The following is a 19,128-nucleotide window of genomic DNA, read 5'->3' as shown; positions in this document are numbered from 1 at the left end:
AGGCATGACTGGCGTGATCACTAAATGATGCCCATAAAGGGGACTTACAACCTACTGGCTCGTAGTTCTGGGACTATATGGGTGATTGACCCTAATCCAACTCGGTATTATGCTACTCCTAATAGATTAAATGATTAACACATTATGATTGAATTACTGTAATATATTAGATAGCTCAAACTGGCATGCGAACTGAGAATGCACGTTAATATACTGATAATGACACATTCAAAACTGAGGCATGTATTTTTGAAATAGCTGAAATATTTGACCTAGCATGTATAATTCAACAACTAAAGAACTACACAGCTAGGGTTCTGAAATTTATGCTAGAAACCAAGTAATCACATGATAATCTGATTTGGAATATTAAATTAACTGATTCATGATAATCTGTTGAAGTTTTAGAAACCTTAGGTCTAGTTAATAATAAGGAATCAAGAATCTGATTGAATTTTAGGGACCTAATGGGCGAAAGGAACCCATTAGTGAAATCCCACATACCTAATGACGAATTCCTAGGAACTGATGGAATCTTATTGCATTCTTGAACTAGGGTTCTGGACTCTTTTCTCCTTTTAGTGTTCTAATTTTTCTAAATTCTAAAGAATGATTTGACTTAGGTAAGGTCTAGTTATGTTTCTAGGCTAAAACTAACCAAAACCACATAGTTTTGGATTAAAACGACGTAGTTTAGGGGTCTAACGAAATAAAAAATAACCAAAAGACCCCGACTTAACTACTGTCGGAGTGATCGATAGACGGGACCGATAGGCCGTTGATGGACTGGCGGTCCATGCTGGTGAACCGTCAGTCACGACTGGGGCTGGGTTCCTGGGGGCCTGATCCACAGACCGAGACCACGAACCATGGCCTGGCCTACAGATCGTAGGTCTGGAAGTGGGTCATCACTTAGCCTATTTTTTTCTGAAGGTTCTGGGGGAGAGGCTACTGGTTTCCTGGGTCTGATCCACAGACCAGGACAACGGACCGTGTCTTGGCCTATGGACCCTAGGTCCGGCCGTGGGTCGACCCTTAGAGGAATTTTTGGGGGTTTCTGAGGAGAGGGTCGCAGTTGCGAACCATGGACCACTAGCACAGGTTGTGGGTCACCCTACTGTCCGTGGGTGGCAACCGTGGGTGGCAACCGTGGGTTGCACCTGCAACTTCTGGCAATTTGTACTAAGGTCTGTTTTCGGATACAAGGTGTTACATTATCTCCCCCTTGGAAATATTCGTCCTCGAATGAAGAATAACTCGCTGAAAATGGAGGGAAAGCGTTGCAAACCCTACCACTAAACACTAAGACTGATTTCTGATTGAACTCAGTTCAAAAAACATTCAAATACGTTGAAAATGCAAGTACAACTAAAAGAAAATGATACTAAGACTGAATTTGCGCATGAATGACTGGAAAACTGAAGAGGAACTATTACCTCAAGCTGGAGTGGATTCAGAAGGAAAGAGGTGAGGATACTTGGTCTTCATGGCTGCTTCTGCTTCCCAAGTAGCTCCCTCTACGTACTGAATCCTCCACAAAACATTAACTGAAGCGACTCTTTTGTTTCTCAACCTTCTAACCTGACTATCAAGAATCTCAACTGGTACATCCTCATAAGTGAGACTATCCTTCACAACCACACTCTCTAATGGTACTACGGATGCTGGATCACCTACACACTTCTTCAACAGTGAAATGTGAAAGATCGGATGCACTGCTGCTAAATCTGCTTGCAACTCTAACTCATAAGCCACTTTACCAATCCTTTTCAGAATCTTGTAAGAGCCTACATATCTAGGACTAAGCTTCCCTTTCTTGCCAAATCTCATCATCCCTTTCATAGGTGAGACTTTCAGGAAAACCCACTTATAAACTTAAAACTCTAGTTCCATTGTCCTTACATCTGCATAAGACTTCTGGCGACTCTGGGTTGTCTTAAGTCTATCTCTAATGAGTTGAACTTTCTCCATAGCATCATGAACTGAATCTGGTCCTATCAAGGCCGCTTCACCTACTTCAAACCAACTAACTAGAGATCTACATCTACGCCTATACAATGCCTCATAAGGGGCCATCTGAATGCTGGAATGGTAACTATTGTTATAGGCAAACTCTATAAGAGAAAGGTGATCATTCCAACTACCCTTAAAGTCGATCACACGAGCTCTAAACATGTCCTCTAAGGTCTGAATGGTAAACTCTGCCTGGTCATCCATCTGTGGATGAAATATTATGCTAAGATTAACCTGAGTACCAAGATCTTTCTGAAATGACTTCCAGAAATGAGAGGTAAATTGAGGACCTCTATCTGAGAAGATAGACAAAGGAATCCCATGTAACCTACCTATCTCATTTATGTAAAGCCTGGCGTAGTCCTCTGCCGAATCTGTATTCTTGACCGCCAAAAAGCGAGAAGACTTAGTAACTCTATCAACTATCACTCAAATAGAGTCATGCTGTCTGCGAGTACGAGGTAATCCTGTAATGAAATCCATGTTGATCACTTCCCATTTCCAAGTAGAAATGTCGATCTCTTGTGTCATACCTCTTGGTTTCTGATGTGCTACTTTCACTTGATGGCAATTAGGGCACCTAGCCACAAAACCTGCTATAACCTTCTTCATGCCATTTCACCAAAAAACTTCCTGCAGATCACGGTACATCTGGATGAATAGAATACCTGGAATTATGGGCTTTTGCAATAATCTGTTGCCTCAACTCGCCCACATTAGGAACACATAATCGACCCTGATAGCGAAGCACACCATCTTCCTCTTAGGAGAAAACCTCAACTCTCTGTTGATGGATTGCACCCTTGAGTTCAAGCAATATTGGATCACTATCTTGCTTCTCCTTAATCTCCCTTACCAATGAAGATTCTGATCCATTTTGAACTATTACCCTACCATCTGATATGCTCATAAGGCGAACTCCTAAATGAGCAAGCCTGTGAACATCCTTCTCTAGTTCCTTTCTTCCTTTCTCAACATGTACTACACTACCTATAAATAGCCTACTAAGGGCATCTGGTACTACATCGGCCTTACCAGGATGGTAATGCACGCTCATATCATAATCCTTGAGGAATTCACCCCATCTCCTCTGGCGAAGATCCAAATCTCTCTGGGTGAACACATACAGAAGGCTTTTATGGTCTGTGAACACATTTACGTGAACACCATACAAGTAGTGTCTCCAAATCTTAAGTGCAAAAACCACTGCTGCAAGCTCGAGGTCTTGAGTTGGATAGTTCTTCTCATGCACCTTAAGTTGTGTAGAAGCATAAGTTATAACCTTACATCGCTGCATCAACACACAACCTAGGCCGACTCTGTACGTATCACAATAGATAACATAACCATTTGAACCCTCTTGTAGAGTCAAAATATGAGCTGTAGTCAACCTAGTTTTCAGTTCTGCGAAGCTTCGCTCACAATTATCTGACTAGTGAAACTTGACCTTTTTCTGAGTCAACATAGTCAATGGAGAGGCTATGGATGAGAATCCTTCCACAAACCTTCTATAGCAACCTACTAGACCCAAGAAACTTTTGATATCTATAAGAGAGGTAGGTCTGGGCCATTGTTTCATTGTGGTGAAATGTATAGAGATTGAAAAAAACACCAACGGCAAAAGCACTCTGTTGGGCAGACACTGACACTAAGAGACGAAAGCTAGCTTTTATTTTCTCAGAATCCACTCGGATCCCTTCACTGGATACTATATGCCCAAGGAAAGCAACTAATTGTAACCAAAACTCGCACTTGTTAAATTTAGTGAATAACTGGCGATCTTTGAGAGTTTGCAGGACAACCCTCAAATGACTCGCATGTTCTTCCTCATTCCTAGAGGAAATGAGGATATCATCAAAAAAGACGATAACAAACAAGTCCAAGTGTTGCTTGAACACCCTGTTCATCAAATCCATAAAAGCTACAGGGGCATTGGTTAGTCCAAATGACATAACTACAAATTCATAATGATCATACCGTGTTCTGAAGGATGTTTTCGGAATGTCACTATCTCTGACTCTAAGTTGATGATAACCAGATGTGAGGTCTATCTTTGAAAAATGACTAGCACCCTAAAATTGGTCAAACAAGTCATTAATCCTGGGGATGGGATACTTATTCTTGATTGTGACTTTGTTCAACTGCCGATAGTCAATGCACATTCTGAGGGAACCATCTTTCTTCTTCACGAACAATACTGGTGCGCCCCATGGAGAAATACTAGGTCTGATGAAGCCCTTATCTAGAAGGTCTTTCAACTGCTCTTTCAATTCCTTAAGCTCAGCTGGAGCCATTTTATAAGGAGGAATAGAAATAGGCTGGGTATCTGGAAGGAGATCAATTCCAAAGCCGATTTCCCTTTCGGGAGGAACTCTGGGAAGATCTTCTGGAAACACTTCTGGGAACTCATTATATGCTGGGACTCACTCAAGAGTTAGGGTTTCAGAGCTTGAATCCTTAACCCGAACTAGATGATAGATACAACTCTTAAAGATCATTTTCTGGCCTTAAGGTAAGAAATGAATTGACCCAAATGCGCTAAGCTACTACACTTTCATTCAAAGGTTGGTTCGTCTGGAAACTGAAAACGAACAATCTTAGTTCTACAATCGAGTGAGGCATAACATGAATGTAATCAATCCATGACTAGAATGACATCGAAGTCTACCATTTCTAACTCTACAAGATCTACTGAGGTGACTTTCTGGGAGACTATGATAGGGTTATTTCTGTATACCCATCTAGCTATAACTGGGTCACCGACCGGAGTAGAGACTGAGAAGGGTTTTGAGAGAGTTTCTGGACTAACATCAAACCTAACTCCTATATAAGGAGTTACAAAGGAAAGAGTAGCCCCTGGGTCTAACAAAGCATAAACATCCAGCTTATAAACTCGTAACGTACCAGTGACTACATCAGGAGAATCTTCCTAATCCTGGCGAGCCTGAAGAGCATATAGCCTATTTTAGTAGTGACCGCCACCTGTACTAGATGAGTTACCCTACTGAGTCGGGCGACCTACTGGTGCTGCCGAAGTTGTAGACTGAGCTCTACTAGCATTGCCTCCTTGACACTGTTTAGAAGGACAATCCTTCAACATGTGACCAGACTGACCATACCCAAAGTATCCTTCCTTTCCTGCAAGACATTTGTCTAGATGGTTCTTACCATATTTAGGGTAAGTTGGGTAGGTTTTGGTGCCTGAAACACTTCCCTAAGACTTAGAGCCTGATGCCCTACCTTTCTGATCATTTTGGAACTTGGAGGATGGAACACTAGTTGATAAAGGTGCTAGAGTTGAAATTTTCTACTGACCCTGCGAGGGATTTCCACCACCTAATTTCTATTGAGAATAATCATAGTTCCCAGTTCTAGCCTTCTTGTTCTCCTTAGCCTGTTCCCTAAGCTTATCTCCCCCAACATGTTGAGCATGAGTCATAAGCCTAGAGATGTTCATATCTCCTAGCAACATGGCATTTCTGCACTCTGTTTTCACCAAGTCTGACACTCCATATAGAAACTTATTCATCTGAGCCCTAGAATAAGCAACCATGTGAGGAACTTACCTGGAGAGTTGGGTGAACTTGAGTCCATACTCTTAGACTGTCATGCTACCTTACCTTAAGTTCATAAGCTCATGAGCTTTTGCCTCCTTTAGCTCTCGTGGTAAAAACTTTTCCAGAAAGGTCTCACTAATGCAATCCCAAGTGATAGGAGCTGCATCTGTATCCCTGTTCCCTTTCCATTGAGTATACCAGATATGAGCCACATCCTTAAGTTGGTACGATGCTAACTTAACCCGATCATTCCCAGTTATCTGGATCACTTCAAAGATCTTCTTGATCTCATCAACGAAGTTTTAGGGATCCTCACCAATCTGCGATCCTAAGAACTCTGGCGGATTCATCTAACAAAATTTCGCACTCTAGCTGCAGCTGACCCAACATTAGCATATGTCTGACCTGGAACCCACTGATTGTTCTGGTTGGCCACACTCTGAGCCAATATATGAATGTCATTGCGAAACTTTGCATTCGAAACTTCCTGATCTGGGAATGGAGGAGTTGCGTTTGCATTCCTGGCGTTAGCTCTACAAGGAGGCAAGATCTGAAACGTAGAATGTCGGGTTAGAAATGAGGAATTAGATCATACCTTACGCACGATAAGAGTAACAAAAAATGAAGATTTTTCCTAAAATACTTTATACCCTCCCTTTCATTAGATGTGGTGCGCACTACACACCCATGAAAATGACTCTACCTAGTGCGGCTTTTCAGACATCCTAGGACACTTAAACCTAGTGCTCTCATACCAAGTTTGTCACACCCCAAGGCTACCCCCATTGACGCAGACACGGGACCTAAGATCAAAAGTGACCCGAAGCTAACTCTGCTGGCATGACATGAGCATACTAAGAATAATAATAACTGATGCGAAAGCTAATCATGAAGGAAATCTGAAATGATGGGGAATACCCATATACTAAAATCTGAATTTATCAAATCTGAGAGTTTAGTACAAAAGAAATATCAAACTCGAAATACTAAGTTGAATCTAACTATGTCTGAAAATAAGCCTCTAAACTTACTAGAAGTGTTAGGACATGCCCCAGCTAAGTCTAGCAAAACTGAAACTAGAAGACTGAAAAACTGAAATGATAACATGATGATTGTCCTCGAAGAATGAGGACTCACCACTAATGTTGCTGAACTGGAGATTGGGAATCGATATAAGCGTGATTTGAAAGCTGAGAACTTGAACCTACATCACTAGAAGATGTAGCATAGAGTATGTGTCCGTACTTGAAAGGTACTGAGCATCCATGAAAGAGTAAAGTTAAAATAAACATATAACTGAACAAGCAATAAAGCAAGGATATAATCTGAACATAATATAGATATTGAATATTGAGCTATCTGGATGCAATGACCAAATTTATAACATGCTAAGACTAAATAATGACTGTACTGAAATGTGGTCAATGCAATGGAGTTTGACTGAACTGTAGGAGCTACTAATAACCGATAATAAAACTAAATGAGTTAAATGTGGAGTCTGATGTATACGCCCCATCGAGAGGATCTAATATACCCTGCTACAGGTATAGAGGCATAAATGGCGTGATCACTAAATGATGCCCACAGAGGGGACTTACAACCTACGTGGCTCGTAGTAATAGGAATATATGGGTGACTAACCCTAGTCCAACTCGGTATTATGCTACTCCCAATAGATTAAATGATTAATACATTATAACTGAATTACTGTAATATACTGGATAGCTAAAACTGAAATGCGAACTGAGAATGCACATTAATATACTGATAATGACATATTCAAAACTGAGGCATATATTTTCGAAATAACTGAAATATTTGACCTAGCATGTATAATTCAAGAATTAAAGAACTACATAGCTAGGTTTCTGAAATTTATGCTAGAAACCAAGTAATCACATGATAATCTGAATTGGAACATTAAATTAACTTATTCATGATAATCTGTTGAAGTTCTAGAAACCCTAGGTTTTGTTAATAATAAGGAATCAAGAATCTAACTAAATTTTACGGACCTAATGGGCGAAGGAACCCACTAGTGAAATTCCACATACCTGGTGACGAATTCCAAGGAAAACTCTTTCGATTTCGGGGCTGGAACTGATGGAATCTTGTTGGGTTCTTGACTCATTTTTCCTCTTAGCGTTCTTTTTTTTCTAAGTTCTGAAGAATGATTTAACTTAGGTAAGTTCTAGTTATGTTTCTAGGCTAAAACTAACCAAAACGACGTAGTTTAGGGTTAAAACGACGTAGTTTAGGGGTCCAACAAAATAGGAAAAGACCAAAAGACCCTCGACTTAATTGTTGTCGGAGTGACCGACGGGCCGTCGATGGACTGATGGTCCGTGATGGTGAACTGTCAGTCACGACTGGGGCTGGGTTCTTGGGGGCCTGATCCATGGACCAAGACCATAGCCTGTGGCCTGGCCTACGGACCGTAGTTCTAGCTGTGGGTCAGAACTAAGCCGATTTTTTTCTGAGGGTTCTGGGAAGAGGCTATTGGTTTCCTGGGGTCTGATCCACGGACCAGGACAACGGACCGTGGCGTGGCCTACGGACCGTAGGTCCGGCCATGGGTTGACCTTAAGATGAATTCCTGGGGGTTTCTAAGGAGAGGGTCACAGTTGTGAACCACGGGCCGTGGGTCACCCTACGGTCCGTGGGTTGCAGCTGCAACTTCTAGCAATCTGCACTAAGGTCTGTTTTCGGATACGGGGTGTTACATTAAGCCTTTAAGTCAACATTCTCATTAGCATCATTATAAGCACATTCATTTCATTAGACATTATGACATTAGATAAATACACCATAGCCCTCTCATAGCCTACTCGTACAATGCATGATTGGCATCCCATACTACCACCCACACTTCATAAAACCTCTTGAGAAACCATAGCACGTAACTCACATGATCGGAATAAGAACTAACCGACATAGACCATGTGAGCAAATCATGGAATCCGGTGTCTATCCCATACCTTAAAGGGTTGGTTTACTTGCCTAAGGTAGGACTGGTAACATTTTAGATTAGGTGGATCCACTAGCTAATATCATATATGGGCACATAGTTATGGGATAAGAAAGATGTTCATTGAAACACGGCCTAACATGGGGTGAGCTTCCATCTTACCATATCCCCTCGGTGTTAAGCTTTAAATTCCCATAGAGTAGTTCATCCTCATTAACATAATTATACTTAAGAGGGCTACCACCATTAGGTCTACCGGCCCAAAGTACATTACACACATGAAAGCGCCACTACCATTAGGTCTACCAATTCAAGGTACATTATTAGGATAGCTCATTGAATCCTCAAGAAAGGGTCACCACCATTAGGTCTACCGATTCAAGGTTCATGACTATAAACATGAAAAGGCTACCACCATTAGGTCTACTAATTAATGGTTTATCATTACATTAGTTCCGAAGTGCATAAAAACGACCATGCTTTGGAGCATAAAGATCCGCGACACTAGGAGAAGCTTGCTTGGCCTCTCTCCTCTTTGCCGTAAGAGTAGGGAAATCTTTCACTTGATGATCACTCTTTCCACAACCATAACACCCATTAGTACCGGCTAGGCACTTCCCATAGTGTTTCTTTCCACAATTGGTGAAGTAGGTTTAGGAAATGAAGGTCTACTACCTTTCTCTTGGTTAACCTTAGGAGTGCTTGACGAATCTTGGTTGGAAGATCTCTTTTTGAACCTTGGTTAACTTTGGTCATCGGACCTAGCTCTCTTCATCTCCCTATTCTTTTTCTTTATTTTAGACTCCTCAATTTGTTGAGCATACACCATAAGCCTAGAGATATTTATATCATCATGGAGCTTTGATGTACGACATTCTTTCTCAACTAAGTCGGACACACCTGTCACAAATCTATTCATCTCATCCCTCGAATTCGACACCAAAGATGGGGCATATTTAGACAATAGGGTAAATTTCAAAGAATAATCTTGAACACTCATCTTACCTTGCCTAAGGTTAATAAATTCTTCCACCTTAACTTCTCTCTTCTCATGGGGAAAGAACCTATCAAGGAAGGTTTTCTTAAACACCTCCCAATCAATAGGACCCGCTACTACCGACCTATTACTCTTCTATTGAGTAAACCAAACTTTAGCAACATCCTTCAATTAATAAGCGGCTAGTTCCACTTTTTTCTACCGAAGTCACCCCCATAGCATCAACTACCTTATACACCTCATCCACAAATTCTTGGGGATCCTCTCCTACCTTGGAACCAAGAAACACCAGAGGGTTCATCCTCACAAAGTCCCTCAACCTAGAAATCATAGTGCTCACATTAGGGTTCACATGAGTCCCACCATCTCTAGTGGCTAGGGCCGTCATAGCTTGGGATTGAGTAGTTACGGCTAGAGCTATCATTAGAAAAGCCGACCTAACTTCCTCATCCGTCATGGCCGGTGGGGGGAGGGGTTAATTGGAGCTTGATTCCCTTGAGGAGCATGGTTAGCTTGAGGTGCTTGATTACCTTGAGGAACTCTTTGATTCACATTCACCTCTTCCACCCTTCTAGCATTCGCCCTTTGAGTATTCATTTCCTGAAGGCAGAAGAGAAGGGTTAGGAAAGGGACTTTTATAGAGCTAAACTCTACGGCACGACTTAAAAAGTAATGAAAGAAGTGTAGTTTCCTAACATCATATAGCCTCTCGATCATAAGTGTGGTGCGCTTCACACTATGAACAAGACTCTACTAGACGTGGTTTGTGAGACATTATCCTAAAAACCATCCCAATATCTTGAGCTCTAATACCATGTTTGTCACGACCCAAGCCTACACCCCGGATGTGACACGGAGTACAAGACTTCGAAAAGCCTCATAAAATTCATAACATAAGACATAAGAAATTGGTACGAAATTTAAAACATTTATCCATACAATCAAAGTCTTTATTTAAAAACAAACAACAAAAGTCTAACTTGTCTCACATGGCCATCTAATACAGCTTGAAAAGAAGATAGGGTAACAACCCTTCAATATAGTCCGAAACGTAAAATGACATAAAAGAAACTAGGGAAGAACAACTCTCATCCTCTAACCATGATGACTCACCACTAGCTTTGGAGAGAATCAATCCAAGCTTTGAACACTAGAAGTCACCTTAAGATCCGGAACCTACACTTTCTAAAAATGTAGAAGAAATATGGGCTAGCACAAAAATGTACTAAGTATGATAGCCATGCAAAAATCATGCTAAAAAGGACGTTTTGGTTGAAAACCATGCATTTTGTCGACTTTAAGAATCATCATGAGACTTGAGTATAAAAACATAGGATACAAGCATATTTAACATGTATATCATTATAACATAATAGAACCATCATCTTAGGCAACCCTAAGTTATACTTGTGCAATGTATGAATGGCATACCATTCATACTAAGTATCACTTTGAGGCCACCATAACATACTTACCATTCTTCATTCTCTCCTTTAGTCAATAATCATAGACAAGGAGCATTCACATTTACTAAGTCATGACAAGGAAAACAACTCATAATAAAATTTCCAAGTTAAGCATTCATCGTAACATTAAGCCTTTAAGTCAACATTCTCATTAGCATCATTATTAGCACATTCATTTCATTAGACATTATGACAATAGAGAAACACACCATAGCCCTCTCAATGTCTACTTGTGCAATGCATGAATGGCATCTCATACTACCACCCACACTTCATAGAACCTCTTGAGAAACCATAGCACATAACTCTCATTATGGGAATAAGCACTAACCGACATAGACCATGTGAGCAAATAATGGAATCCGGTGTCTATCTCATACCGTAAAGGGTTGGTCTACTTCCCTAAGGTAGGACCAGTAACATTTTAGCTAAGGTGCATCCACTAGCTAATATCCTATGTGGGCACATAGTTATGGGATAAGAAAGATGTTCATTGAAACCCGCCCTAACATGAAAAGAGTTTCCACCTTACCATATCCCCTCGGTGCTAAGCTTTAAATTCTCATAGAGTAGTTCATCCTCATTAACATTATTATACTTGAGAGGGCTACCACCATTAGGTCTACCGGCACAAAGTACATTACACACATGAAAGGGCCACCACCATTAGGTCTACCAATTCAAGGTACATTATTAGGATAGCTCATTGAATATTCAAGAAAGGGCCACCACCATTAGGTCTACCGATTCACAGTTCATCATTATACACATGAAAGGGCTACCACCATTAGGTCTACCGATTCAAGATAAAGCCTTATAATACTTCATTAATCATTTATATAAGGGCTACCACCATTAGGTCTACCGATTCAAGGTTCATTATTCATTACATGAAAGGAGTACCACCATTAGGTCCACCGATTCAATGTTCATTAAGTCAAGATACAATAGTTACATAAGAAGATGATGCCCTAAGGCTACCAATTCAAGGTACATCAATCAAGATCACTTTCAATTACACAAGAAGAGGATGTCCTAAGCCTACCAATTCAAGGTATAACATTACATTTAAGAAGCCTTTCACAATATATCATCATCATTCACAAGTGTATAATTGAGAATAACCTTTCAATAATATCACAATTTCATTATAGTCATGATCACATTACTTTCATTGAAATCATAAAGCATATACATAAGCATCATGATTATACATCAATCTTCATAATATTTCCTTCAAGTCCATGAATAACAATTCACCAACACACCTAGAATTACTAATATTTAGAAATGAATAATGACATAATTCAAGTGTCTAAAGCATTACAAGATCGATTGCATAACATTCATCTTACTATAATTCACCCACATCACATAGTCATAAATTAGGGTCATGGGGAAATCATGTATTCATGGCGCATTTTATCTTAAAACCACCATAAAGCAGCCATTCAATCTTAATATATGTTAATTAAACCATTGAAACATTTTGAGAAATAATCCATGACCTAGAATGAAAACCCTTAGTTTTAGAGAATTTCCAACTTTGAAATTGAAGGTTTGAGGACTTAATGGATGGAAAGTTAACCATGAATCAAAACTACCATACCTTAGTTGAAGATTCCTCACGAAATTGAGTGGAAAAGAAGTGTCCTTGAGCCCTAGACCTTGACCTTGTTGTTGTTCTTTAATGGAGTTTCTAGAGAGAGAATATTTGGAGAGGAGGTGATTACTATTTGGGTTTGGGAATTCTGAAATGTAAAGGGGTGGTTAATGACTTAAAAGGTCTTAAATAATTCTAATAAATCAATATAAAATGACCCCTAACTTAACTAACCACCCTAGAAATTTACCAAGTTTCCCCTCCTTTTGCCGAACCTAGGTAGAAACTCAGGTGCCATCCACGACCCAGGACTCATGGACCGTGAGTGGGGTCACGCCCCATCCTGCAGGTCCTTGGATGGTGGACTGGGGCTCCTAAAATAGACCCTTCACTCACGAAGCCTCCCAATGAGGTGTGGAGGGACCTACGCCCTGTAGGTCCCATCCGTGGGTCATACAAAATTGGCAGATTTTGGTTCTTGGGGCAGCCTTTGGGTTAGAATTTAGGGTCCCCCTCAAGGACCCTTGGTTGGTTCGTACCTTGACATTTAACCCTTCAACCTAAGCTCGAGAAAACACTTTACAACATAAAACCCCACATCAAACTCAACAACTCACACGTAAGGCTCTAGTTTCACCTACTAGTTTTTCAGGTGTTACATTATCTAGCCCTTGGAAACATTCATCCTCAAATGACACTTTAAACATTTTACGGAATTAAAGACTCAAGACTAGCAGCCCATCATGTATGAAACATCATAACAATGCACAAAACAAGGAGGAAACATCAACTTCATCTCAATATACTCAATGCAACACAAAGAAGTAAGAACTACATCTATTAACACATTATGTATGGAAACTTCATACCATTGGAGGAATTACCTTCTTCAACTAAAATCATGCTCATCATAACATCATGAAGAAATTATGCAATTATTCTCAAAAGCACATTTAAGCATGTTCAACATTTCATCTCATGAAGTATATAAGCAACTCATATTGAATGCACATCAACATGAGGAACATAAATCATAAAAACTCATTTTCTCATTAAACTTGAATTCATCAAGAACATGCATAAGATAAGGAGACCATGGAAACACATAATCACACATGACTCCAAAATATGAAACAAGTCACAAGGAACTCTTTGTCTCAAGCTTGAATAGGAATAGAAGAAAGAGATAAGGATATCAGAACTCTTAACAACCTTGCTTTCTAACCATACCATCACCCACTTGGGAATAAACCCATACTAAGGCTAACATGAAAATAGCATAGGGACCTTAATAAAACATTTACAACTATAAGGAACTATCAACATACCAGTGCTTTCATCCGAAAGGGCTCATTTGTCCTCTCTAGACCGAAGTGCATAGAAACGACCATGCTTTGGAGCATAAGGATCTAGGACACTAGGAGAAGCTTGCTTGGCCTCTCTCCCCTTTGCCGTAAGAGAAGGGAAATCTTTCACTTGATGATCACTCTTTCCACAACCATAACACCCATTTGTACCAGCTAGGCACTTCCCATAGTGTTTCTTTCCACAATTGGTGAAGTAGGTTTAGGAAATAAAGGTCCACTACCTTTCTCTTGGTTAACCTTAGGAGTGCTTGACGAATCTTGGTTGGAAGATCTCTTTTTGAACCTTGGTTGACCTTGCTCATCGGACCTAACTTTCTTCATCTCCCTATTCTTTTTCTTTATTTTAGACTCCTCAATTTGTTGAGAATACACCATAAGCCTAGAGATATTCATATCATCATGGAGCATTGTCGTACGACATTCTTCCTCAACTAAGTCGGACATACCCATCATAAATCTATTCATCTCATCCCTCGAATTCGACACCAAAGATGGAGCATACTTAGACAATAGGGTAACTTTCAAAGAATACTCTTGAACACTCATCTTACCTTGCCTAAGGTTGATAAATTCTTCCACCTTAACTTCTCTCTTCTCATAGGGAAAGAACCTATCAAGGAAGGCTTTCTTAAACACCTCCCAATCAATAGGACCCGCTCCTACCGTCCTATTACTCTTCTATTGAGTAAACCAAACTTGAGCAACATCCTTCAATTAATAAGCGGCTAGTTCCACTTTTTCTACCGAAGTCACCCCCATAGCATCAACTACGTTATAATCCTCATCCACAAATTTTTGGGGATCCTCTCTCACCTTGGAAATAAGAAACACCGGAGGGTTCATCCTCACAAAGTCCCTCAACCTAGAAGCCATAGTGCTCACATTAGGGTTCACATGAGTCCCACCATCTCTAGTGGCTTGGGCCGTCATAGCTTGGGATTGAGTAGTTACGACTTGAGTCATCATTAGAAGAGTCGACCTAACTTTCACATATGTCATGGCCAAGGGGTTAATTGGAGCTTGATTCCCTTGAGGAGCTTGGTTCACTTGAGGAGCTTGATTACCTTGAGGAACTCTTTGATTCATATTCTCCTCTTCCACTCTTCTAGCATTCGCCCTTCATGTCTTCAATTCATGAATACACAAGAGAATGGTTACGAAATGGACTTTTATAGAGCTAAACTATATGGCACGACTTAAAGAGTAATGAAAGAAATGTAGTTTCCTAACATCTTATAGCCTCTCATTCATAAATATGGCATGCTTCACACTATGAACAAAACTCTACTAGACGTGGCTTGTGAGACATCATCCTAAAAACCATCCCAACATCTTGTGCTCTAATACCATATTTGTCACGACCCGAGCCTACACCCCGGACGTGACACGGTGTACAAGACTCCAAAAAGCCTCATACAAGCCTCATAGGATTCATAACATAAGACATAAGAAAATGGTACGAAATTTAAAGCATTTATCCATACAATCGAAGTATTTATTTAAAAACAAACAACGGAAGTCTAACTTGTCTCACATGGCCATATAATACAACTTGAATCAAAGATAGGGTCACAGCCCTTCAACATAGTCCGAAACTTAAAATGACATAAAAGAAACTAGGGAAGAACAACTCTCGTCCTCGAACCATGATGACTCATCACTAGCTTTGGAGAGAATCAATCCAAGCTTTGAACACTAGATGTCACCTTAAGATCCTGAACCTACACTTTGTAAAAATGTAAAAGTGTACTAAGTATGATAGTCATGCAAAAAGCATGCTAAAAAGGACGTTTTGGTTGAAAATCGTGCATTTTGTCAACTTTAAGAATCATCATGAGACTTGAGTATTAAAACATATGATACTAGCATATTCAACATATATATCATTATAACATGATAGACCCATCAACTTAGGCAACCCTAAGTTATACTTGTGCAATTTATGAATGACATCCCATAATACCATTCATACTAAGTACCACTTTGAGGCCACCATAACATACGTACCATTCTTCATTCTCTCCTTTAGTCAATAATCATAGACAAGGAACATTCACATTTAATAGGTCATGACAAGGAATGCAACTCATAATAACATTTCCAAGTTAAACATTCATCATTACACTAAGCCTTTAAGTCAACATTCTCATTAGCATCATTATAAGCACATTCATTTCATTAGACATTATGACATTAGAGAAACACACCATGGCCCTCTCAAAGCCTACTCGTGCAATGCATGAATGATATCCCATACTACCACCCACACTTCATAGAACCTCTTGAGAAACCATAACATGTAACTCACATATGGGAATAAGCACTAACCGACATAGACCATGTGAGCAAATCATGGAATCCGGTGTCTATCCCACACCGTAAAGGGTTGGTCTACTTGCCTAAGGGAGGACCGGTAATATTTTAGCATAGGTGGATCCACTAGCTAATATCCTATGTGGGCACATAGTTATGGGATAAGAAAGATGTTCATTGAAACCCGGCCTAACATGGGGGAGCTTCCATCTTACCATATCCACTCGGTGCTAAGCTTTAAATTCCCATAGAGTAGTTCATCCTTATTAACATTATTATACTTAAGAGGGCTACCACCATTGGGTCTACCAGCCTAAAGTACATTACACACATGAAAGGGACACATCCATTAGGTCTACCGATTCAAGGTACATTATTAGGATAACTCATTAAATCCTCAAGAAAGGGCCACCACTATTTGGTCTATCGATTCAAGGTTCATCATTATACACATGTAAGGGCTACCACCATTAGGTCTACCGATTCAAGGTTTATCATTACATTAGTTCATAGACTAATCATGAAGGGCTACCACCATTAGGTCTACTGATTCAAGACAAAGCCTTAGAATACTTAATTAATCATTTAAAGGGATACCACCATTAGGTCTACCGATTCAAGGTTCATTATTCATTACATGAAAGGGGTACCACCATTAGGTCCACCGATTTAATGTTCATTAAGTCAAGATACAATAGTTACACAAGAAGAGAATGCCCTAAGCCTACCAATTCAAGGTACATCAATCAAGATCACTTTCAATTACACAAGAAGAGGATGTCCAAAGCCTACCAATTCAAGGTATAACATTACATTTAAGAAACCTTCACAATATATCATCATCATTCACAAGTGTATAATTGAGAATAACCTTTCAATAATATCACAATTGCATTGTAGTCATGGGCACATTACTTTCATTGAAATCACAAAGTATATACTTAAGCATCATGATTATACATCAATCTTCATAATTTTTCCTTCAAGGCCATGAATCACAATTCATCAATACACCTAGAATTACTACAATTTAGGCATGATTAATGACATAATTTAAGTAACTAAAGCATTACAAGATCGATTGCATAACATTCATCTTATTACAATTCACCCACATCACAGTCATAAACTAGGGTTATGGGGAAATCATGGATTCATGGGGGATTTTATCTTAAAATTACCATAAAACAGCAATTCAATCTTAATATATGTTAATTAAACCATTGAAAACATTTTGAGAAAGGATCCATGACCTAGAATGAAAACCCTTAGTTTTGGAGAATTTCCAACTTTGAAATTGAAGGTTTGAGGACTTCATGGATGGAAAGATAACCATGAATCAAAACTACCATACCTTAAGTGAAGATTCCTCACGAAATTGAGTGGAAAATAAGAGTCCTTGAGCCCTAGACCTTAACCTTGTTCTGCTTTTTCAATGGAGTTTCTAGAGAGAAAATATTTGGAGAGGAGGTGGTTACTATTTGGGTTTGGGAATTATGAATTGTAAAGGGGTGGTTAATGACTTAAAATGTCTTAAATAAGTCTAATAAATCAATATAAAATTACCCCTAACTTAACTAACCACCCTAAGAATATACCAAGTTGCCCGTCCCTTTACCGAACCTAGGCAGAAACTCAGGTGCCATCCACGACCCAGGACTCACGGACCATGAGTGGGGTCACGCCCTGTCCTACAAGTCCATGGATGGTGGACTTGGGCTCCTAAAATAGGCCCTTCACTCACGAAGCCTCCTCACAAGGCGTGGAGGGACCTACGCCCCGTAGGTCCCATCCGTGGGTCATGCAAAATTGGCAAATTTTGGTTGTTGGGGCAGCCTTGGGGTTAGAGTTTAGGGTCCCCCTCAAGGACCCTTGGTTGGTCCTTGAGGGGTCGTACCTTGACATTTAGCCCCTCAACCTAAGCTCGGGAAGTCACTTTACAACATAAAACCCCACATCAAACTCAACAACTCACATGTAAGGCTCTAGTTTCACCTACTAGTTTTCCAAGAGTTACAAGTGGCTTGTATGGGGCCTCTCGGGTTCCTATACGCCATGTACATCTAAGGGCTACCTTGGGTCGTGACATGTTCATTCATAGGAGGATTAGTTTGGGTGCTGGTCACGACAATTGAATCTTGCTATTATCGAAATTGATTCTAAAATCATTGAGGAAAACTAAATTATGAGATCAATTTTTGTATCTGAAATTTTTATAAGTTGGTAGGAGGGGAATACTGGGAAAGTCTCAAATAGGGGTGATGGAAAAGAACGACAACGAAGAAGAAATTCCAAAGACTGAAGAGAGGGGGGCTTTTATTTATTTTTCTCATACTACGAGACCCATAAAGACAATTTTGAGAAAAAAACGATGTCATAACACATGTATTTACTTGTCAATTGTCATGACTAGTTAAAAAAAAATACTTCCACAAGATAATAGAAACTAAGGACTCGTTTGGACATGATTAAAAATTAATAATGTAAAATCAGATTAATTTTAAGTTGAAATTTTATTTAAATATTTAATTTTGAATTATAAAATGTCGATTTCAAAATAAAATTTGGTCAAACAATATATCTTTTTTTAAACAAAAATTGTGATAGGAAAAGAAGTAATGGGGAAGGAATTGTCAATCAACTAAACCGCTAAAATTTTAGTAAATAATTGATTTGTGTTTACTTATTTATTTGTTTATAAAAAGAAAGAAATAAAAAAATTGAAGGACCCAACAACTAAAGTTGAAGGAGTAGTAAAATGGAGGTATTTTGTGTAAAATACCTAATCACACCAATTGGGTCGGCCAATGACCCTCTTTTGTTGTTTCTTCTTTCACACAAAGC

Source organism: Solanum stenotomum, chromosome 11 (assembly GCF_019186545.1).
Source record: "Solanum stenotomum isolate F172 chromosome 11, ASM1918654v1, whole genome shotgun sequence".
NCBI classification, from domain to species: domain Eukaryota; kingdom Viridiplantae; phylum Streptophyta; class Magnoliopsida; order Solanales; family Solanaceae; genus Solanum; species Solanum stenotomum.
This window is presented reverse-complemented; position numbering follows the sequence as displayed.